This window comes from Parasteatoda tepidariorum, chromosome 2, assembly GCF_982258835.1.
Source record: "Parasteatoda tepidariorum strain Cologne lab strain chromosome 2, Ptep-v5.0, whole genome shotgun sequence".
NCBI lineage: Eukaryota > Metazoa > Arthropoda > Arachnida > Araneae > Theridiidae > Parasteatoda > Parasteatoda tepidariorum.
Window position 1 is genome coordinate 80,654,119 of NC_141756.1, and position 22,218 is coordinate 80,676,336.

General features: G+C 29.8%; 1 protein-coding gene across 2 annotated transcripts in view; it reads right to left on the reverse strand.

Moving 5' to 3' along the window:
* Positions 1–22,218, reverse strand: part of Epac (Exchange protein directly activated by cAMP) — a 265,367-nt gene that overhangs the window by 179,105 nt on the left and 64,044 nt on the right. The window contains exon 2 of one of the 2 annotated variants that reach the window (XM_071177748.2): positions 19,631–19,711. The exons of the other annotated variant lie outside the window; for it this stretch is intronic. The gene's annotated coding sequence lies outside the window, so the exon portion shown is untranslated. The remainder of the gene's footprint in view (positions 1–19,630; positions 19,712–22,218) is intronic. 2 annotated transcript variants of the gene reach the window in all.

The following is a 22,218-nucleotide window of genomic DNA, read 5'->3' on the forward strand; positions in this document are numbered from 1 at the left end:
TTACCCGGACTATCGTATTTGCTTTTTCAATAACTAGATTTTACCTATACGCGATAAAAAAGACTAATGTTCCCTAAACAGTTTTTTGATAAGAAATCAAAAACGATTTTCCAAAAAAAAAGCAATAAAATAATGCCCTTTTTTCTATGTTCATTTGTTTCTTTAAATACAATTCCAAACTTAGTTTTAGCAGACAATGCGAGAACTATTTTCAGTTTGATAAGACTAAAAGTCTAAAGCAGCACTAAAAGATAATATTTTATCATTCCTTTGCAGAGGATTTTAATGTATAAATTCTAAGATTTTAAATGTTTAATATTTTTAGAAGCTATTTATAAATTAAAATTGTTAAATATGTGATTGTTAAAAAGCTTGCAACTTATTTTTTCGCATTTTTATAGCTCTCTAGCACGTTTGGAGATGCTATATTATAATGTTAATATTGTTTATTTTTTAACACGAAACTGTTATTTAATCAAATTTCCATTTCGGTGTAACCTATATGCTAAGATATTTCAATAATTAAAACAAACAACAAAAACTATATATATATATATATATATATATATATATATATATATATATATATATATATATATATATATATATATATATATATATATATATATATATATATATATATATATATATATATATATATATATATATATATATATATATATATATATAATTTGAACTTTTTTGATCCAAACCTAATAAATAACTTAACTTAAAACGTTCTTTTCCAAAAGAATACATCTTACAAAATCATTAAATTTCTATTGAAATGTTCATTTTGCTTCCCCAAATTTTTAATGCATTATACAAATTCCTGTTTATCATTTTAATATGCTGCATTCGTATTATTCTTGATGCTTTACAAGCTGTGCATTCTCACTTGTGACACTAAAAAGATTAACGGGCATTCAAATTGCCTTGTAATTATGAGGGAAAAGGGATGACTTCATTTTTCAACAGAATAGTGTTAGGAAGCACCTAACTTTGAGAGAAATTTAATTAACTTTATTTACTTTATAAGTCACAGTTGCTCATTTTGAAATATTAGTATTTTCTCTTTTAAATTAAGTTTAACGCGATTGCATTTTTAAAATTCCAAAGTATTTGTTGTGAGTCTTTTTTATTTTACTCAAATAAGTAAAGAAAATTTTTAAAAAAGCTTTTAAAAGTTGAACTCGTCTGACAGAAATTTAATTCGTGCTATCTTTTATGATATATATCACTGAATTATTAAAAAATGCTACTGGAATTCTAGACTTGGTGACATATTTCGATAAATAAGGAGAACATAAGGAGAAAGGAAACAACAATATGACTTTGCGAAAGTGTTTAATTTGATTGTACCACTAAAAGTGAAGCGTGTTATGCTGACATGTCCTTAACAAATCAAATACGAGATATTTATTTTTTTACTTTTGCTTCACTGTGGAAGAAAGTCGTCTGCAAGAAACAATATTTATTATTCTTTAATTAGTGTCTTTAAATGCGAACAGAAAGACGTATATTTTTTAAAATTTTTAAATATGTTGTTGTTACATATGGTTTTATTGAAAATATTAATCCATATACAATGTTCAACTTTAAATTTTTAAACACAATTTTAATAGTTTTTATTCAATAAGTTTCATTTTCCTCATTTCTTGCGATTTAAACTGGGTTCTCAGTATCCATTTGGCAACTATAATCTCCAATAAATCCCAATTCAATTTAGGTTCCCAACAAGCCATATTAATTACCGGCTTCTGCACTGTTTACAAAAGAGATCTTCAGAATGTTTTATAAGGCATCAGACGGAAACAAAACTAGACTAACTATACAGCAAATGTAAACACAACAAACAAAATCAAAGTGTAAAAACAAATTACGAATAGCATTCTTAGATTTCGTGAAACAAAAACTACAGAGTATCACCGTATCAGAAAGAAGAAAGAGAGAGAGAGAATAACACAGTTCGAGTTAGACTTGAATATCTGTAGAATATATCCCTGGCATACGCACTTCTTCAAGAATTCGAATGAAAATCCCTCTTTCGGGTTGATGAGAGGTTATTCTACTTTATCAAAATACTGGATGAGCATCGGGGTTCAAGTCGCTACAGAAATCCCTAAATACGAGGAAATTCTACTTCTTTGTAAATTTCATACGTTGTAAATGATCCCGGGAAAAGTAACAGTGCTCATTAAGGCAGGTACATTCTACTGTAAAATCCATTTTTACTGTAACAATTTGCGAAGCAAATAATCTGATACACCGTAATTTTTAGAGTAACATTTATACTTTAAAATCACTTAATCACTGTAATTAAACAAATAATACAGTAAGAGTTACGGTATAAAATTTTATAGTAAAAACAGATTTTATATACGGATGTTGTTCCTAGTACAGAGTGGCAGTACTTTTTGGTACCGCAATTTGATCCGAAATTTTTTTGCAGAGTAGTGCAGAAAAACCACCTCATGTTATTTAGTACAGAATTAAAACAGCTGAAAAATGGATTTAATTTTGATTAAAAAAAATAAAAATAATTTTCAACCTAGTTATATTCAAGCATCACTGGCTGTGGTCAGTGTGCGGGTAGGTGACCATTTGGATCAGTCTACTTAGGGACCGAGGGTGCGCGGTATTGGTCCTCGTTAAATTGTTATACCGTAAAGTGCTCGACTTCTCGTGTAGGTCGTCGGGGTGCCGAAGCGGGTGTGCCATCCCCTCTGCAGAGGATCAAAATTGCGATGGCATATATATATATATATATATATATATATATATATATATATATATATATATATATATATATATATATATATATATATATATATATATATATATATATATATATATATATATATATATATATATATATATATATATATATTATTTAATTAGCTTTGACTTTTTATTTGCTAATGATCATGTTCATCCGTAATGATTAATTAAGATATATAATCTATATACATTTTAAAATTATGTTCAGTTATTTTTCTAACAATAATATCATGATAAACTTCTTTCATTTGACATAAATTATGTTTTCATCTAATCGATTAGATACATTACATAGAGCAAAATCATTGAAAAATATTCCCCTCTTCAACTTTAGAAAATATTTTTTAATTGTATTAGCAAATTTGAAGAGATATTAATAAAATAACAATTTTGCCCTGAAGCATTTCCTTTAAATCACCGAATCTTTCTTTCAGATTGAATTAAGAACACACAGTTGAACACAATGGAATCTATCCACTTATCTTATAAGAAAAGTTATGCGTGGCATATGTCACAACTACTGCTTACAAATTGACATAAAACTGGCGTCTCACGACATATAAGAGGAAGTTTGCGTCGTGAATATCAAACTATTAACGCCGAAAAGAAAAATTAAAACAATTCCCAACAATCTACCTCAAGTGTCGCGCAATATTGATTTTCCTGTCATTTTAAGTATGATGCTGGGTCTTTGTTATTATTCACATCCACAAACTCAAAGACTTCGCCAGTTCTTAAAGCTTTAAAATGAAATTAACTGTTGATCATTGTCTTTAGTTTGAAACAGTTGCGCTGGAGGGGAAAGAAATCTACATGGTAATGGCGAGGCCAAATTTATGATAAAGGTACACTGAACCTTCGGTTAATTAAATTGAAAGTATGAAACATCTAAAAGTTAATTGAAAATTGAGATAATGTCGTACGTCTTCTTTCAGTTTGTTTAAGAAATCTGATACAGATTTTTTTGTAGGAATAAATATTGAATTAGAATAAATAACATGCTATTTTTGATACTGTTAAATCTTTGTAACAGTTAGTCATAGTTGATATATATATATCTGAGCACCACCCAATCGGTGTGGTGGGTTTAGTCTTCGCCATCCTTTCCACGATTCGATTCCTCTAAAGGCTGAATTGTCTAACTGATTTCAAAATACTCAGACAGACACGCTTTCTGCACCGAAGAGCCATTACATTATGACCACCCTCTATCTGTAACAATGGGCTCGCTCAGGTTTTCATGGTTTCTCGCCCAGGAACAATGTTTTCATGGGGCACATTAGGATCCATAATCCTCATAGAACAATCCCTGACGTCTGTAAGCTACTTGAACATAGTTCACCCATTCATGACAACAGTTTTTCCTGCAGGGGATGGTGTTTACCAACAGGATAAAGCACCATGTCATAAGGGTTGAATCGTCATGGATTGGTTCGAGGAACATTCCTGAGACTTTCAAGTCAAGTCTTGGCCCCCAAATTCATCTGACATTAATCCAATAGAGCATTTGTGGTCCTACTTGGAAAACCAAGTTCGTGCTGCCACGCTACCCCCTCGCAATGTGAGGGAATTGCAGGACTAGTTGGTGAGCGCTTGATACCAGATACCTCAGACTACCTATCAGCACCTTGTGGAACCAATGCCATGGCGAGTGCTAGCAGTTTTGAGGGCTAAAAGTGGTCCTACATGTTATTAGCAAAGTGGTCATAATGTAATGGCTCTTCGGTGTACATGCCTGTCTGAGAAGTTCGTAATCCTCATTTAATGTAATATCTTCGGCAGTTTGAGAGCCGAGAAGGTCCACGCAAGGTTCAGTGGCTGGAGTGCGTGGTGCGTCGGCCTGTTGATTGTCATGATTGAATACGTGCTTGAGTCAGTGCTGTCTGTAGATCACCAGTAAGAACCATATAGTCGCCATTAACCTATTAGTATAGATCTAATACGACATTGTCAACAAACGCTGTTTTTTGAGATTATGGACACGTTTTATTGAGATTATAAAAATATAAAAATAAATTGAGAACTGTTCATATGTTTTAAAGTTTTTTATCTTAAATAAAATATATTGCCAAACTAACAACTTTTTTTTCCAGCAATTCTTTTTTCAAGCCCTGAACAATTCTCCGAAAGGAAATGCGAGATCGACATAGACGTTTTTATTTACTTCAACCATTGCAGTGGGCATTTCACGCAAACTTTCATTTCATCTTGTGTTCATGATTTACATTTACATTGTTCATGACTTACGTTTACAAAATGTGAATTTCATCGACAAAGACATTGTTTGTTTACATCAGAGTTTAATATTTACATCAACCATTGCAGCGGGCGTTTCATGAAAACTTTCATTTCTACTTGTGTTTATGATTTATGTTTACAAAATGTGAACTTCATCGACTATAGACATTTGTGTATCTTCTGAACTTATCATTTACGCATCAAAACAATGTTTCCGAATGCGGTTAACTATTATTTATTTCACACCACAAGAGTTTAGTGATTGTGCAGTGAACTGTGAAAGTGACCAGTGATTTGCGCAGAGTGAATGTGATTAAGTGCTACAGTGAAAGCCAGTTACATTACTGTGCTCACCATTGGATTATTATTAAAAACATCAGGTAGATAATAAACTTTTTATTTTCCTATTCTGAAAAAAACTTTATTATTTTTGTGTAGTAAGCACTACACATTTAAACATCTATAGTGACATAAACTGTTATAATCTGCATAATTCAAAATGTCTAATGCATCTAATGAAAGTATACCCGCCTGCGTGTCAGATGCCATTGCTTTACTTAAATCGCAGCTACAACAACAACTGGATACAAACAAAAACCTATCTAAACAACTTGAAGACTTTAAAACAATGTTTGAAAGCAAATTGGACAACCCTCAACAAACAAATGATAAATTCCAAACATATAATGATACTTTAAGGAATGAGAACAAACATCTTTTAAAGGCAAACAAACAAAATACAGAAACATCAATAACCATCCCTGATACTCCTACAACTCCAGTAACAACATCACCAAAGAGAAGTAAAAACCGAAAGAAAACAGCAGCTAAAAACAAGACAGATCAACAGCAGCAATCTTCAAATAATAAGAATAACAACGAATCTGAACAGACAGTTACAGATCAATCAGCCTTTTAAATATAATTGGAAAAATCTATGAAAAGATAACTTACAACAGGATCAAGCCTTTATTAACAGCCCTTCCCGATGAACAATTAATTTGGATTCCAACAAAAACTAGATACAACCAAACAGCTACTACGAATAATAGACTACACCGGAAAAGCATTAATAAATAAAGAAACAATAGTATTACTAATGATAGACATCCCAAAAGCATTTGACTAAGTTTGGCATACCGGTACAATTTTCAAACTGATGCAACTAAATTTTCCTCCTGGATTCATCAAACTTCTCTCATGTTATATCTCAAACCGAACATTTCAAGTATCTATACAAAACTGCATTTCATCAAAAAGAAACATCACAGCCGGAGTACCTCAGGGCTGCATACTTTGACCGATCTTATACATTCTTTACACCTACGACTTCCCAATAAATAAAGCAGATTAAAATAGTATTACAGCCTTCTACGCAGATGATACCGGATGTGTTTGAATGTTTGCGTAGATGAACGTTGAGCCGGTATAATAATCAAATCTAGAATTCCAAACTTAGCTCTAATAAAATTGCAAGAACGAATACATGAAATAGAAGACTGGTGTAGAAAATGGAAAACAGCCGTAAATGGCGGCAAATCACAAATACTGATTATACAAAAAAGAATATTAAAAATACTACCCCAATGCAAACCAAAACTGTTCAACATCCAAATTCCAATAGTTAAGAAAGCGAAGTATCTTGGACTCAATATTAATAGCAAACTCACCTGGAGCGATAATATTAAAAATATAACAGACAAAGCAAATGCAGCAGTTAATACAATTCAACCTTTCATCTATAATCAAAACGTCTCACTAAAAATCAGAAAATTATTATATACCTCAATGATCCGACCAATATTTACATATGCTTCACCTGCCTGGACTACTGTACCAGAACAACTAACGAAAAAGCTCAACCAATGTCAAAATAAAATACTTAGAACAATCACCCGTGACCGATGATTCATACGAAATTCAACTATCCATAAAGATCTCAAGATTCCGTCTCTATCCAAATATACGATAAAGCAACAAAATGCAACGCAGCCATTTTTTATCAAATTTTTAACTTCGAAAACTATAAAAAAGATGAAAAACTAAGACCAGTAGCCGCTCATTTCACCTCCGACGCCTCATATCACAACTATCAGCATAAAGAATAGTCTTCAATTCCAGCATCTATAGTCTACATCAATAGTCCAAAGCATCAATAGTCTACAGAAGGGGTTTCCAACTGGCGGCCCGGAGGCCGCATCCGGCCCGCGAAGCCTTTTTTTGTGGGCCCACGAACTGAAATATATTAGTTGTCATTTTTTTGCGGACAATTTTAGTAAAAAATCTATATGGGTTTAAAATACTTTTCTCGTTAATCAGAACCTAATTTCTTCGTTTCTGTAAAATTTAACTTACCAATGGTGCAAAGAAATTTATTTCTCAGGTTTTGCACCCAAGAAAATATTTATTCAAATACAAAAATAATCGTGTATGTTGCTCTCTTTTATTTCATTTTTTTGTATTTTGTGAACATAATTTAGCATGTGTGTATCAGAAATTTTCTCGGAGAAATTCTCCGATTTAACTTTTTGAAACCACTTATTTTGGACGAAAATATTTACACACGCATTTGTAAATTTTAAATTCAAAATGTAAATATCTATTCTCTGGTGGTTGCAGCACACAAGCCTCAATTTTCTCATTAAATATTTTGTGTGCTACTATGTAAGTTTTAATACCAACCTTTTTAAGGTTTTATATCTTAACAGTTAGATATCTGTTGCACATTAATTATTTAATACATAGGTGCACATTAAAGCTATTGTAGCCCGAATTTTTATTATTTATTTAATATTTTTAAAAATCTACTTCTTATTGTACAACTTGGTAAAAATGTGACAGTAATATTTTATGTTCCTTCAAACATAAAAGAGTCCTACAAAAAATTTTGATAAAGTTGCGGCCCGCCATTTGATTTGTGTTTTTAATTGTGGTCCTCGGCCTCATGTAAGTTTGAAACCCCTGGTCTACAGCATCAAATACAATACCAATACTGAAATCCTGACCTACGTTTCCTCACGTTGGCAATCAAACTACAGCCATACATAATTTACAGCAAGTTTAGTCCTTTTTATTTTCTGTGCTTGTCTTCCAGTGCTTGCCTTCCAGTAACAGCCTTCTGTGGGGCCCAAGTGCCCAATTTTTTGTAAATAAAGTAATAAAGTAAAGTAAAGAAGGGCATTGCGAATTTCAATCACCAACAAAAAACATCACGAGTATTTTACATTAACATGCGGTCTGAAGATTTCATAACCGTAGTTAAACAGCCGACCCAATTTTGGATTTACGACTACTAGTGTCAGACTCCGTAGTCTTGTAATTTTGAACCAAATTCAGAAGACAAAGGAATTCGCAGTTTACTTCCAACAACCGATCCTCCATAGAATGAAAATTGTAATACTCAATGAGTGGGTCTGATTTCCACAGAAACGCTTAAACTGCCTCATGATTTGGGAGGAGTGAGACAGCATATCTGGAAGAGCTGTCCATAGTTTCAATTACCATTCTTTTTTCCCGTTAGATTCTGTAACTGTTACATGCTTTGAAACACGCCTGAATGCTACGCTTGATTTAGCATGTTTCTGTACACCATAAAAACAAAATTGTCACCATACTGTTTAGTGCATTCTTATTAGAGAGTAAAGCTACAGTAGTTGTTTATCGAAAGTTTTTGAAATAAGATATGGTCATTTATAAACAAGATTTATATTGCACGATTACAGGATATATTTTGTTCCAAACAGTATTAAATTAACACAAATTGTACAGATTAATAATAATTATTAATCACCCGCAAGTTACTTTGTTATTCCTTATTTAAATATGTTTTCCTGTAATATTAATCAAGTAAATATAAGTCCGGTAATATTAATCTTAATAGTAAAATATTTTAGCACTATCTTTTTAATTTTCATTATCTTTCAAAGTTCAAGACAAGCGAGTAAAAATGTTGTCCCATAATTACTATATAAAGTAATCCTATGTCATTAACTTATTAAGTAGCATTTTTTAAGAATCCTGTATTGTTGCCGCTTTTATTTCATTTAAAGGTAAATAAGTTGTACATAGTTATGCAATAAACCGTATTTAAAACTATTTCCAGTCAGCATATGTGATCAAAATAATCAATGAGCAATTGTTATGTAAATTTATAAAGTTAATAAACATTATACATTGTTATCGTGAACATTATTATTCGAAACATTATGATTAGAAACATTATGATTGGAAACATTATGATTAGAAGCATTATTATTATAAACATTACTATTATAAACATTTTTATATTAATTTAAATAAATATTTTATTTTAACAGAAATTTAAGCCGAACCAAATCAGAATTGAAAAAAATTAGGGCTGAGGGAAGAATGAAATATTTCATCAGGACAAATCAAGTACAAATCTGGATAAATCAGTGACAAAACTTTTTTTAACTACCTTTTATAAGAAAAAAATAGCAATAATTGAAAACTTATTTTCGCTTAAGGCAAATCATGTGACCAAAAATACGCAGAAGTAACTTCTGGCAAATTTTCCTTTTATTATTTAAATTTTACAATTTGGTGTTCTTTTTCAATTATTTTGGTTTTCAGTTCTTGTTAGCAATTATAATGTTTATTAAATTCTCCCCAAAAGTATTTAAATAAAAACTGAATTAAACACACAAAGTACCTAGCATAAAATTTCTTTAGAAATTTACATTTATTTTTCCGATGTTTTTTTTCTACAATTTATTGTGCTTTTCTTATCTGGCTTTATTTTACTATGTTTTTAGTTACCTTTTTTTTGAAATTGAAGTAATCGAAAACTCTTTTCTTGCCAAATCAAATAATGTTTACGTTGGAACTTTTTTTTTTATCACACTCGCTCTTTCTTCTGCTTTCCACGAATCACCTTTAACCTTTGGAATTGTTCGAAAAAGATTCTAAAACTTTGAAAGAAATTGATTAAATGAGAAACACGTTTCGCAAATGCTAAAAAAGTCTTTCTTTCCTTGGAGAATATTTCTTTTCAATAGTTTTTTTTATCGTCTATTAATAGAGGGATACTTTTTGCTTAAAAAGTACAAAGGTGTTCTCCTTTTGTTAACTTTTATAAATAAAGTAACTCAAAAATTTATTTTCAATAGATATTCACCTAGTTAATTTCATATTCATTCATATTTTTATTTTCTTATACATTTGTACGACTTCTTCGTGGATTGATATTGTGGAATAAAACCATATATAACCACAGCATATTTGTACAATAAACTCATAAATTGATTATATTAGCACTCTTTTATGATTTAAACCCTAAACTATCAAGTTATTAATATATTTGTATTTTTATTTTCCTATAAAATTATACACTGAGAAAAAGGAGTGGTCAGAACTAATAGAATTCGGTAAATTTACTGTATTTTTGGCTCTAAGGAAGCACCATAAAGCTCTGTAATTTTTACCAAAGTGCTTTGGTAATGATTTTGGTAAAATTAAGATTAAAATAAAATTTTAAAACGTGTGATAAAATTTTGTAAATGTAGTAAAATTAGGGCATTTTATTTTGATTCTTCTGAGCATGACATAAAGACCAATTCTTACATTAATTTTTCTTCCAGTTCTGTATTTTTTTACAAAATATATAATAATATGAACTATTGTTTTGAATACCAGATTTTCCGGTAAACCGTTTCCATATGAATAGAAAAATCACCAAATGAATATTTTTAATACCATATATTTCGGTTTTATTTTTATGTTTTGGTTTTATGTTTATTTTTTTTTAACCAACGAAGGCATTTCCTACAGCACTGTAATTTTACCAGAATTTTTTTAGGTAACTAATATTTCTTATGTAACTTATTCTCATGACTTATAGAATATAAAAATTCTTCTCATTAATTCATACATTTAATTTATTCTATATTGCATGGCTTGCATATTGTTGATTTATACGACGAATTCAATACATACTCATAAATTAGATTTTCGGTTGCTAAGTCTATACATTTGTTCAATTGGTTCAAAGTAGCATATAGTCGTTTATCAGGCTAATTTAATATGTTCCCATATGGTTGATTTTAAAACCTCTTATGCATTACTTAAATACTTATAAATAACTTCCAATTAGTCGTTACAATTAGTCTCAATTCAATTCCGATTTATTCTATTAATTCCAATTCCAACTAATATATTATTATGTTATGATTATACGACAGTGGAATTGGATATGCATTAGACATAAAAAGTTATTTCCTGGGAATATATCATCTCTAAAAGATAATTTATTATAGAAAAAGTATGTTATTCCATATCCGTTGCTTTCTTTTAGTACGAAATTCCATAAAAAAAATGATTCTTCTCAAGAGCGGAGAAAAACAATTTCGGTGAAATTATCGTAATGATATGATGATGAGGAATGAATTGTAATGATATTTCTGGTAAAAAAAAACAACTTAATTTTGGTGAATAAAATAAAAATTTATGGTATATAAACCATTCATTTGGTAATATTTCCGTTCATATGGTAATGGCATGCCGGAAATAGTGGTTTTCATAATTATAATTCTTGTTGTTGCACATTTGGTGAGAAATACAAAATTGAAAAGTAATAATTATAGAATAAATGGTTTTTATACCATGCTCTAAAGCATCATGATAAAATTACCAAATTTTATCATATATTATTAAAAATCATTACCAATGAAATTCGGTAAAAATTCCTGATGTTTCCGGTGTTCTCATGGAGCCAGAAACACGGCGAATTTTAATAAATTCTCACAGTTTTAACCATATTTTTTGTCTCGGTGTGTATAGGTTCATAAATATTTTTGAACAAGGCGCGTCACTGCATTAGATTTAAAGCTAACCCTTTGGAACGGTAACTATACTCTATAAAGGTAAAGAATTTTGCGCTTCGAACTTTAAATTTTTCTTTTAATTTATTTTCATTCATTTGCTTTCATTTGACTATTTTTTTCAACGTTTTTCAAATAAAAGTTTCATTTTCAAAATGTCGGAATGCTATAATCTCCTAATCTATCATATTTTTAACAAGAAAATTTCTTAATTAAAAATTCTAGCAATATTTAATTTATTATTGTAAGCTTTTTTTTCTAAAAAGATTTATAATTTTTTTTTATCCTTTCGAAACTTTCCACATCTATCAATATAAACAAAATTTTAAAATTTCGATTCAAAATCTCTTCCATTAACTTTAAAAAGATCAATTTTGCAGTTTTTTTTACAGTTAAATATCTGATTTATCATAAATAGGCACAGTATTGGTACAGCTGTGACATGTACCAAATTTACTCATAAAATACTTCATACCTATATAAGAGTATATTTTGCACATAACAAAACTGCATTAATTTCCGTTATGCCAGTAGTAGTATCTACTACCAAAATTAAGCATCATTGGTGTCAATAATAATATGGCGACTTTCTGCGATTCTCCATAACAACTAATTAGGGGAGAGGGGGGTACATGTGAACAAATTTTTTATTTCTTCACTTTTCGAAAAATATCATCAATTTTTCATAGTAAAAAAGTCCATATGTTTAAATAGTCTTTTCTTTGTCTCGTGAAATTTTTTGAGATTTTTCAATAAAATATTTCTTTACTTTATAATATTTTAGAAAAATGACTTCAATTGTTCACATGTGCCCCTGTTGGGGGCACATGTGAACAGGCCTGGGGCACATATGAACAAGATTAAAAACACAAAGCAATCATCATATTTCAAAGAAAAAAAATCTTTAATATAACAGATATAGATACGCATTATACTGAGGGTGTTGTAACTTACTATGTGAATTTAAATTGTACAACAGTACTGTCAATAAGAAAATAATTTTTCAGCTGTAGAATAATTTTTCCGTAATTGGGTTTTTCGCATCTTCATGTTCCACGAGTGTTGTAATGGGCCTTTTTCTTTCTTCTCTAATACTCTTTCATGCTTTTTTTTTTCATTTTTTCTATCTTTTCATTTTTAGCTTTAGCAATTCTATTTTCTCAGGTGTATCAGTTAATATGCGTGATGCGCGATCAACCATTTAATTAAAAAAAAAATTTTTTTTAGAAGGAAAAATTAATAAATTAATTATGGAAAATTAAATAATGATAATTTTAAATGCATGCATATTTTTTAAACTTATAATATCATGAGGATAATAATCTTAATACTATGTAGGGGCACTTGTGAACTGTTCATATCTGCCCCAGATGTTTTGTTCACAAGTGCCCCCACCATCCTTCTTAAACCTAACTTGAAAAATAAAGAACTTTTAATTGAGTAAAAAAAAAGAATAATTGTCATAAACTTACTTGAATGTTCATATAATAATCTGCAATAGTTAATTTTAGTTTATTAGTTGATTTATAGTATGCTTTCACTTGAAGAAGCGAGCGATTATAATATATGCAACACCAGCTGATACAAAAAAATTGTCAGAATAGATCAACAAAATGTCTCATTGTTCTGAAAGTTTTTCAGAGAGGTAGGACTAGTACTGCCATCAATTGAAAATTTTTCGAGATTTTTTATTTCAAATCATATTGGTAAAACATACCATGTTCACATGTGCCCCCCTCTCCCCTACATTTTTATTCTCTCCATTAAATTTGCTTTTTAATGCATAGCATATTTCTCTTTTCTACTTACTACATATAACCCTTCTCTGTGGCTTTACGTTATTAGGTCAAGTAATATAGGAAGGAAAAGAAGTCCAGCTATCTGGATACGTAGCTAACGCGGCGAACTGCTCAGTGCGGTATGCTATAGCAGAAAAGCAAAGAGGTCACGTTACCCGTAAGTTACCAGTCAGGTGGTACTCTACCTGTGAACCGGTCGTTAGTCAACTCGTCATGTATGATTGGAACACTGCCTTCCGCTATTTTATACTTTCTTTCTATGTCAAAATGTGTTAACAGATTTGATATAAACGCTTTCTCAAAGAAATATCTTAATTAACAGTACAGTACATATCTATTGTGCAAAGATGAAGAACAAACCAACAATGAAAAAAAAAGAATTAACTTTTCTTAAACCGTAAAGTTTTAAATATAGGTTTCATAACAACATGAAACCTATATCTTTTAAAAACCGTGAAGGGACCATCCATAAATTAGCTCCGCTTGAACATTATTTAGAATATTATGACAGTTTGTGACTATGGGTGATGTGAATTCTCATATTTTGGTTAAAATGCAAAAACATTTAAAATTAATAGATTAAACATAATTAAATTAGTTATTTTATTTTTTGTATTTTAAAAACATTTTCGATTGAAGATGTTATTATCAATATTATTACGCAAATAAAAGTCATTAAGGTGAGTTGTTGAAGTTAAGAATAAAAATTTAAAGACTCAGTAAGACGCAGTGCGTTGTGAACTCCAATAATACGTTTATGAAATATACGCCTATCATGTGACAAGGGTTAGAAGCATGGTCAACTGTGACTCTTTATTACAGAGGAGGGGTAAATCAAAAATGTTTAAAAAAAAAAGTGCAGCATCATTAGTAAACAATCCCTAATTATTTGGAATTCCTTTTTTCTCATAGTTCTTTGTAGCTTTTCGAATTCATAACTATTTGTAGCTTTTGCAGAAGATCCCATTTAACTAAATCGATTGCAATAAAATTCTAAATCCATCAAAACAAGCCAAAAAAAATATTTAATTCGATAAAATCGGAAATTCCATGCTCTTATTTAGAACAGAAAATGTTAATATTTTCTTAAAAAAAATGAAAAATATTCTTTTTCAATATTTTATTCCATGAAATATTATATTTTTTGGAGAATATAATGTAGATTAAAACACAAAAAAATATTTATTTTGCTTTGTGTGAGATCGAGAATTATTTGTTTTTACGATAAATTTGTTTTTCATTCAACTTATTTTTAAGTTTATAACAAAGTAAGACAAATAAAACATGCTATATTGTTTATATGAATATAAATATTTAAATTTAGGAAAATAGGACAAAAACAATTTCAAGCATTTTTTTACCTTCAACTCAAAATCATATATATATAACAAAAATTGTCTTGTTCGAACAATAATCCGTTTATAACTTTTAAACGCTTTAATTTTATGTTATAAAAAAACTTTACATGAACTTAATACTAGAAACCCTTATTTATGTTTAAAAAACTAGGTTTCATTTACTACTTTGGAAAATACATCTGAATGATTTTTAATTATACTATAAACTCGTTCCTAAAATCTAAATGCAAAAGTTAACTTTGAGCAAGACAATGACTTTGAATGAAATTTAGAGTTAGTAATCCAATATACATTAGACCCTACTAGTGAAATGCATATGTGAGCTGTCTCTGTAAGTTCAAAAATTCATAAGTCAAGATTCCTTATTGTCTTTCGCTTGCTGTGACTACACTGATAAATTTTGAGAGATGAAATGCGACGTAGCTTTTAAAAGACTGCGTAAAGTTACATAAAACACGATGTATTCTATGTTCAAAATAAGACAAATAAACTGTACTACTTTGTTTGGTGGAATAAGTATTTTTAAATAAGTAAAGAAAATGGAACAAATAAAATTTTTAGGCTTTTGTTTAACTTCAATTCAAAATTATATAAAAAAAATTATATCTCGTTCAAACAATAAAAGGTTTATAAGTTTTAAAAAAATCCTTACATAGATTTATAATATGGACTTATAATTATATAAATGGATGTAATTATTATATGGACTTATAATTATATAAATTTTACATGGACTTATAATTAAATAAATGCATTTTATAGATTAGTATTAACACATTTATGTTTAAGAGCTATGTTTTATTTACTTCTTCGAAACATGTACCTCAAATATTTTTAATCAGGATACAAACTCAAGAATAAACTCTTATTTCATATGCTATGTTTAAATACAGAAGTTAACTTTGAACAAGACAATGACTTTGAATAAAATTTAGAGCTGGTAATTCAATATACATTAGACCCTACTAGCAAAATGCATATGCGAGCTGTCTCTGTAAGTGGAAAAATTCATAAATCAACTGCTAAAGTCCTCATTATCTTCCGCTAGCTGTGAATAAATTTTAGTCTTGTGAGAGATGAAACGTGATGTTGCTTTTAAAACACTGAGTAAAGTTACATAAATTACGATGTATCCCTTAAAAATGTTCTAAATAACGATTTCTTAAAAATGATCGCTTTGGTAAAGGTTTTAATATACTTACTGGAAGACTGTATGGAAAAATGTGAATAATTATTTATCTTAAATAAATTGCAATAACAAATACCTATTAATTTTAAGAATTTAAAATTTCTGTAACAAAAAGTAATTATTTGAAATATTTTAGTAATTCAAAAATAATTTTTTTCCGTTTATAAATAAAATTTTGTTGCAATTTTTCTATAACAATGTGGTCTAGCTCAGACAAAAGTCGACTAGTCACAAGCAGATTGAAAGTGTTTCTTTGAAGTATCATGGTTTTATTTATTTATTTTAATATTTGAATCAACACGTTACTCAACGTGGCTTTTTAAATGTATAACAGAAGGAATTTGGCTAATCTGAAGTTTGCCTAATTTCTATACGACCAAGATCACGTGATTTTTAGTTATCCATTTTGAGCGATGGTGGCTCAAGGATAAAGTGTTCACCTTTCAAAGAGGAGAACTGGGTTCGAATACCAGTGATGGCTGACTGATTCGAATTCGGCATCCAGCTTGCACTGACAGCAGTGCAGACGCAAAATATCCTCAGTGGTAGACGGATCATTGGTTAGGGTCTTTTTTCCGTCTGGCTAACAGTGGGAGGAACAGTGGGAGGTTTTAGTGGTTTTTCCTCTACAAGTAACGCAAATGCGGATGAGTTTCATCAAAAAGTCCACCACGAAGGCGAATGTCTCCCAATACGTGATGCAGGAGTTCCTTTGTCTTCTTTATTAAGTTCAAAATTACAAGGCTACGGAGTTGAACATTGGTAATTGTAAACCCAAAATTGAGTCGGCTGTTCAACAACGGTTATAAAATTATCCACTTCCCCTGGATGTTAAGGATAAGCTTTTTTTAATATAACTTTCTATACAGCAAGCATTTTTAGACTTCTTTAATAGATTCCACAGCAAAACTATGTTTATTGAAATTGATTAGACGATTGCGACCAGGTTTCTCGTGATGAATTAACTAAATTTTATCTTGATTCTGGATTCGTAAAAATTGTAGCATTAGTAATATAAGTATACGTAAATAGAAGGATATTATCTATACACATATATAATAATCATAGTGTGATAATCAAATATTAGCTCTTCAAATTTTGTATTTTGCTTCAGTATTCAAATTTTGTACTTTGCCACGTAAAATTAGATAATTTAAAATGATATAAAAAAATGAGCAGCTTACTATTCAAAAAATTTTTGGCTATTATTAAATTAAATAATAGAACCTAATAAATATTTAGAGAAATTATTTTTTGCATGGAATTATCTTTGGATAAACAAATTTTACAATTGTGTACAAACATTTTTGAATTAACTTTAAAAATTCTCGAGACATTGCACACGCAAAAAATAAAATTAAGAAAACTCCTGACCAAATTATTAGGACCATTTTTCACTAGTAGACGTGCTGTGACTTAGTAATCTAGGAGTTCAAATGTTTCCATATCAGTAATCAGTATCAGTATTTAAATCTTAGTAATATCATGTTATTTGTATTTCTTATCTTTTCTTTTCACTAATGATTACTATTATGTTTGAATTTCCTAACATTTAATTATTTAAATACAAAGTAATACATTTCAGAAATTATATATGCTTAAAAGATACTCAGAAAAATACACATATAACCATTCAATTATTCATGCCTTTATATAATTTAACTGAAGTTAATTTTATAAATGAATATTTATAAACAATGCAAGTTTAATGTTAATCGTAACATGTAAATTACGCATACAGTTTTGCTAACATATTTTAAACGCAAATATGGAAGCAGAGCTTCTCATTATCATCCATTAGCAATAATTAGAATAATATTTTTATGCCTTTGAGAGATAAAAAAGTAATATTTCTTCCAGAGAATGAAGTAAGCTTTAATAAAAGTAAATATAATTGCAGAATATTGCAGTATTACTTAAAATTAGACCCATGATAGTCTTTTCGCTATAAAAGAACAAGAAAACGAATTTTAAAAAGAGGTTTCATTTTATACTTTCGGTAACTACTAAATTTGGAAACATAGATAATGGAAAATGGATTATCTTTGAGTTTTCAAGACAACTCAGGAAAAGTTTTTGATTTTTATGGTTGCTTTGTAAAATATTATTGTAAAACAAAGGTGTTTACCCAAAATAAAAGAAGTACAATGCATAAAAGGAAAAGGGATTTTATATTAAGCAAAAATAAATCATGATTACGTGAGGAAAGATGCATTGGTGTTTCTCAGTAGAAGATATTAAGAGGAATGAAAATATTTTAATTTTTATTCATTTTATACATGATTTGTAAATATATATATTTAATCATTCAACCATTTTCGCTCAAATTTGGCTTAAAATGATATAAAAAATTGTATACCTCACAATTCAAAATTGTTTCTACCTTATTAAATAAAATACTAAAAAATAATAAATCCTTACAAAATTTATTTTTGCATGGAATTATCTTTGTATGAACAAATTTTACAACTGTGTACAAACATTTTTCAATTAAGTTTAAAAAATCTTGAGACATGGCGTGAAACGCATAAAGTGAAATTAAGAAAACTTTGGATCATTCTCCTGACTAAACTATTAGGACGATATTTCCGAGATTTCGGCTACCCCCTATATTTTTGAGGTATAAAATTAGAATCCGTCGAAAAGCAGGTATATTTATTCTGGGAAAATATATGCTTGCGTCTGATTTCGCATCTTAAAATATCTTCTGCACTAAATAATTAGCATATTTAAAGTCACTCTTTCGAACCATTAAAATTGAGTCCTAGAATGTGAAGATCCGATATTTCTCTTTTTTTCGTTAAAATGCGTTCGCTGTTGGGGAAATTTTTAAATATTTTTTTCGATGGAAATAATGGCCCCATTATCCAAATAAAGTATTTTTGAAAGTTTATTTGCATTCATTCAGCAGAACTTGACCAAGGAACCTCAGAGAACCTTCAGTTCAGTTTTTATCACACTGTACCGTTCGCGTACTGGCTAATCACAGCTGACTGGTGCAACAGCTCTTGGTGGAGCACTGGCGTTTCGCAGAATTTTCTCCCAAACCATTCTGTCATCATAATGATTATAATATTGCAATATTTACAATGTTTTAATTAATTATAATAATTACAATATTTAATTTTTTTTTTCATTTTTTTTAAGTTGAAGTGCTACAGCCCGGTATACATTTGCCTGGTATAACCTAAGCTGTAGTTTTTCTTTTTTTAAGTTGAAGTGCTACGGTCCTGTATACATTTGCCTGGTATAACCTAGACTTTCGTCTTAAAAGCTTTTTTAAAAAGCGCACCTATAGTACGTAAAGCATCGATCCTACAGTTCATGAATTCTTTGTGATTAGAGTATTTTATAAAAAAAAATATTAATAAAGCAAATTTTGAAACTTTTTATGTAGAAATATGCAGTTAATTTGACGTAACTTACCAATGAAACTTTGTTATGATCGCAAATACTTCAGAGAGTTTGTAGCAACCGGTATAGTTTTTAATCTATTTTTCCGAGTACCTGAAAATTTATAAATGCATTTCAATATTTAGAAAATCTACAATTTTATGCGTAAATAGCAATCCAGTTAAAAAATGTCTACAATGTGATACGATTATCTCTGAAACGTATAAATAAGGATTATCTTTCATTGATGCAAGTAGTTAACATTCCGTAAATAAATTTTGATGTTTAACATATGTTTGAAACATATGTTTGAACAAATTTTAACATATGTTTGAATAAATTTTGATGTTTAACATATGTTTGAAGCATATGTTTGAACAAATTTTAACATATGTTTGAATAAATTTTGATGTTTAACATATGTTATACATGAAAAATTCACTCAGAATTGGAAAGACCTGTTTATGAAAATTATAAACTTCATTGAGAAACAATTATGTTTTCGACAGAAATTTATGCAAATCAAATATTATTATTTTGACATCGTAGCTGTAGTCGGTTGTACAACACAATTAACTCTTTGGCTTAAAGCGAACCGAATAATGAATATTCGGAACTTGTAGTGCTTGAACTTGGAAGCGTGATTCTTTTTCCCGTTATTTGCAGGATGTATTTGCTATATTATCATAACATGCTGGTTGAAATCTGCACTGATCACTATCACTTTTAACTCATCTGTTTTCACCTACTCCATTATGATTCACCAGATGTTGATGAAGATTTTTTCAATACTTGAATGAACATTTACGACTTTTAATGAAATTTTAAATTTTTATAAATCTTTTAAATATAAATATTATGGTTGATGATTCTGAAAAATACCTTCAGACGTAAAATACTCGTATAGCATGCCTCCAACAATTATTTCAGCTTGATTATTAAGAAACTGGTCGATGGAACGCATGCGTTTCGAAAAATATATTTGTGAGTAATTTTAAGGTTATTATAATTCTGAATATGATTGTATCTGACTTAAATGAGGGTTATCCGGCATGGATACCCGGTAAAATTGGCCGATCTGAGAAACCCGATAACGGTCTTGAAACTAAAATCTGATTCCGGGTAGTAATTTTAGAATCTGGACTGGTAGACTGGTTAAATGTCGTGCATCAGATACATCTCTTGTATGAAGTACGCGAAACCGTCAATCCAGTTAAAGGTGTAATTGTTGCGCGACTAGAGCGTTGAAACAGTCATTGTCGTTTCAAGCTATCCAAAAGTATTAATAAGAAAATGATCCATGGTCAAAGGTGAAAATGATGTTGTCCGGTTGCATCAAGATGTTATCAAGGATTATTTAAAGACTTTTTTTAAGAATTCGTGGATGATTGCACGATTGATCAAAGCATTTTACCCAAGTCAAAATTCTTGATAGTCCCTGCAAAACATTTTGATGGTTTACGTTAGTTTCAGTGCGATTCATGGTAGTCCAAAATCATTTAATGTTTACCATCATCCAACACTTTCCATTATGTGATCATGGTTTTTGATGTGCCGACAAACTTCTATCATTCCATGATGGATAATACTATGATGGTTAACCATCAAGAGAAATTTGATTTTCATAGACCAACAATCCGTGATAGTCCATGAGGGTTCCAGCTATGCAGTTCTATAATGGTTTAATGGAAATTCTAGTTGGTTCTCAGGAACATATCATCGGAACAATTTGGTTTTTTTTTATGCTGAACCATCATAAATCAGTCCGAATTCCTACATTAGGATGATGGTTGTTCAGGATCGTTCCGGCATTTCCTTTCTAGGAGCCTACGATGGAAATTCGTGATGGTCCATAACGGTGCAGCAATGCATTTCTCTGATGGTTTAATAATAATTATTGTTGGTTCAGCAAAAATATACCATAAAAACAATATGTTGCCTATTAAAAATCAATCTCAATTCCTACATTGAGGTGATGATGGATCATGATCGGTCCAATATTTGAAGTCCTACTTTGGTCCAATCCTAAGAAACTTTGATGGAAATTTCAGATGGCTCGAACTTGAATAAACCGTCAAAACAAGTTGCGTTTCTTATGTTGGTCTATCATAAATCAGTACGAATTCCTAAATTGGGGTCATGGTTACTGACTGTGGTTACTATCAAAAATATAATGGGTAATGATGAAATTACTGATGGTTATCATCAAGATTATGTTGGTCAATCCATCAAAACCATCAAAAATTTTGACTTGGGTAGTGCTGGTCAGACAGTACCTGCAGATTTGCACAGGTGGACCATTCATTTTTCGACATCACTGTGACATCATGTGTTGTCTCCTGTCCATATAGTGTCGATGGATTCTTGCCACGAGTAACCGCATAGAGGAATCCAATTTCTTGACGTGTCCACTGTAATCCGAGAAAAAGGGAACACTATAACTGAGGCAACAAGCTACATCTTGTCAAATTCTACGTCTCCCTAACATCTGACAAAATGCTTGACTTCGCTATCAATTACATTGACCGAATAAAATATAGTTTTGTACGTTCATTAACAAATGTTTTATTTTATTTAAATCTATTGTACATAAAACATAATATACTGCTGCCATTAAACTA